Source organism: Cololabis saira, unplaced genomic scaffold (genome assembly GCF_033807715.1).
Source record: "Cololabis saira isolate AMF1-May2022 unplaced genomic scaffold, fColSai1.1 scf039, whole genome shotgun sequence".
Classification (NCBI taxonomy): Eukaryota; Metazoa; Chordata; class Actinopteri; order Beloniformes; family Belonidae; genus Cololabis; species Cololabis saira.
The window spans coordinates 402,501-405,000 of record NW_026906203.1 but is presented as its reverse complement, the minus strand read 5'-3'; the positions used below and the strand labels follow the sequence as shown (position 1 = coordinate 405,000).

General features: G+C 44.1%; 6 non-coding genes and 2 pseudogenes across 6 annotated transcripts in view; all 8 read right to left on the bottom strand.

The window, feature by feature from the left end:
• Window positions 1-15, bottom strand: part of LOC133430472 (5S ribosomal RNA) — a 119-nt gene extending 104 nt beyond the window's left edge. Inside the window, exon 1 of the ribosomal RNA XR_009774936.1 lies at window positions 1-15. This exon is cut by the window's left edge and continues 104 nt beyond it. This is a non-coding gene — a ribosomal RNA (5S ribosomal RNA).
• Window positions 16-232: 217 nt separating this feature from the next.
• On the bottom strand, window positions 233-351 carry LOC133431122 (5S ribosomal RNA). Its single transcript, XR_009775518.1, has one exon. It is a non-coding gene; the product is annotated as a 5S ribosomal RNA (ribosomal RNA).
• Window positions 352-550: 199 nt separating this feature from the next.
• On the bottom strand, window positions 551-669 carry LOC133430767 (5S ribosomal RNA; annotated as a pseudogene).
• Window positions 670-886: 217 nt separating this feature from the next.
• On the bottom strand, window positions 887-1,005 carry LOC133431054 (5S ribosomal RNA). Its single transcript, XR_009775453.1, has one exon. It is a non-coding gene; the product is annotated as a 5S ribosomal RNA (ribosomal RNA).
• A 213-nt stretch (window positions 1,006-1,218) lies between these two features.
• LOC133430661 (5S ribosomal RNA) lies at window positions 1,219-1,336 on the bottom strand. The gene has a single exon (XR_009775116.1). It is a non-coding gene; the product is annotated as a 5S ribosomal RNA (ribosomal RNA).
• Window positions 1,337-1,553: 217 nt separating this feature from the next.
• LOC133431157 (5S ribosomal RNA) lies at window positions 1,554-1,672 on the bottom strand. The gene has a single exon (XR_009775552.1). It is a non-coding gene; the product is annotated as a 5S ribosomal RNA (ribosomal RNA).
• Window positions 1,673-1,871: 199 nt separating this feature from the next.
• Window positions 1,872-1,990, bottom strand: LOC133430771 (5S ribosomal RNA; annotated as a pseudogene).
• Window positions 1,991-2,207: 217 nt separating this feature from the next.
• Window positions 2,208-2,326, bottom strand: LOC133431042 (5S ribosomal RNA). Its single transcript, XR_009775442.1, has one exon. It is a non-coding gene; the product is annotated as a 5S ribosomal RNA (ribosomal RNA).
• Window positions 2,327-2,500: the final 174 nt, after the last annotated feature.

The window sequence follows — 2,500 nt, the reverse complement described above, 5'->3', positions numbered from 1 at the left end:
GGTATGGCCATAAGCTGAAGCTGCAGCTTGAAATACTTCTTATATGGAGTTGAAGATAAGTCATATAATATAAGTTATTGATTTGTTGGTGATAATAATTTAGATGCGCTTATTTGTTGGAGTTAAAGTGCCTTAACCATGTGCAAAACACTTTAGGACGTGAGCTGTCGCTGTTACCACGTTGAAATATGTGTGGGTAGATTAAGCGAGAGCGCTCTCTGCTGGTTGAAAAAGCTTACAGCACCTGGTATTCCCAGGGGGTCTCCCATCCAAGTACTAACCAGGCCCGATCCTGCTTAGCTTACGAGATCAGACGAGATCGGGCGCATCCAGGCTGGTATGGCCGTAAGCAGAAGCTGCAGCTTGAAATACCTCTTATATGGAGTTGAAGATAAGTCATAGAATATAAGTCATTGATCTGTTGGTTTTATTTGTTGGAGTTAAGGTGCCTTAACCATGTGCAAAACACTTTAGGACGTGAGCTGTCGCTGTTACCATGTTGAAATATGTGTGGGTAGATTAAGCAAGAGCGTTCTCTGCTGGTTGAAAAAGCTTACAGCAACTGGTATTCCCAGGCATTCTCCCATCCAAGTACTAACCAGGCCCGACCCAGCTTAGCTTCCGAGATCAGACGAGATCAGGCGCACCCAGGCTGGTATGGCCGTAAGCTGAAGCTGCAGCTTGAAATACTTCTTATATGGAGTTGAAGATAAGTCATATAATACTAGTCATTGATTTGTTGGTGATAATAATTTAGAAGCGCTTATTTGTTGGAGTTAAAGTGCCTTAACCATGTGCAAAAAACTTTAGGACGTGAGCTGTCGCTGTTACCACGTTGAAATATGTGTGGGTAGATTAAGCGAGAGCACTCTCTGCTGGTTGAAAAAGCTTACAGCACCTGGTATTCCCAGGCGGTCTCCCATCCAAGTACTAACCAGGCCCGACCCTGCTTAGCTTCCGAGATCAGATGAGATCGGGCGCATCCAGGCTGGTATGGCCGTAAGCAGAAGCTGCTGCTTGAAATACCTCTTATATGGAGTTGAAGATAAGTCATATAATATAAGTCATTGATTTGTTGGTGATAATAATTTAGAAGCGCTTATTGTAGTTAAAGTGCCTTAACCATGTGAAAAACACTTTTGGACGTGAGCTGTCGCTGTTACCACGTTGAAATATGTGTGGGTAGATTAAGCGAGAGTGCTCTCTGCTGGTTGAAAAAGCTTACAGCACCTGGTATTCCCAGGCGGTCTCCCATCCAAGTACTAACCAGGCCGACCCTGCTTAGCTTCCGAGATCAGACGAGATCGGGCGCATCCAGGCTGGTATGGCCATAAGCTGAAGCTGCAGCTTGAAATACTTCTTATATGGAGTTGAAGATAAGTCATATAATATAAGTTATTGATTTGTTGGTGATAATAATTTAGATGCGCTTATTTGTTGGAGTTAAAGTGCCTTAACCATGTGCAAAACACTTTAGGACGTGAGCTGTCGCTGTTACCACGTTGAAATATGTGTGGGTAGATTAAGCGAGAGCGCTCTCTGCTGGTTGAAAAAGCTTACAGCACCTGGTATTCCCAGGCGGTCTCCCATCCAAGTACTAACCAGGCCCGACCCTGCTTAGCTTACGAGATCAGACGAGATCGGGCGCATCCAGGCTGGTATGGCCGTAAGCAGAAGCTGCAGCTTGAAATACCTCTTATATGGAGTTGAAGATAAGTCATAGAATATAAGTCATTGATCTGTTGGTTTTATTTGTTGGAGTTAAGGTGCCTTAACCATGTGCAAAACACTTTAGGACGTGAGCTGTCGCTGTTACCACGTTGAAATATGTGTGGGTAGATTAAGCGAGAGCGTTCTCTGCTGGTTGAAAAAGCTTACAGCAACTGGTATTCCCAGGCATTCTCCCATCCAAGTACTAACCAGGCCCGACCCAGCTTAGCTTCCAAGATCAGACGAGATCAGGCGCATCCAGGCTGGTATGGCCGTAAGCTGAAGCTGCAGCTTGAAATACTTCTTATATGGAGTTGAAGATAAGTCATATAATACTAGTCATTGATTTGTTGGTGATAATAATTTAGAAGCGCTTATTTGTTGGAGTTAAAGTGCCTTAACCATGTGCAAAAAACTTTAGGACGTGAGCTGTCGCTGTTACCACGTTGAAATATGTGTGGGTAGATTAAGCGAGAGCACTCTCTGCTGGTTGAAAAAGCTTACAGCACCTGGTATTCCCAGGCGGTCTCCCATCCAAGTACTAACCAGGCCCGACCCTGCTTAGCTTCCGAGATCAGATGAGATCGGGCGCATCCAGGCTGGTATGGCCGTAAGCAGAAGCTGCTGCTTGAAATACCTCTTATATGGAGTTGAAGATAAGTCATATAATATAAGTCATTGATTTGTTGGTGATAATAATTTAGAAGCGCTTATTGTAGTTAAAGTGCCTTAACCATGTGAAAAACACTTTTGGACGTGAGCTGTCGCTGTTACCACGTTGAAATATGTG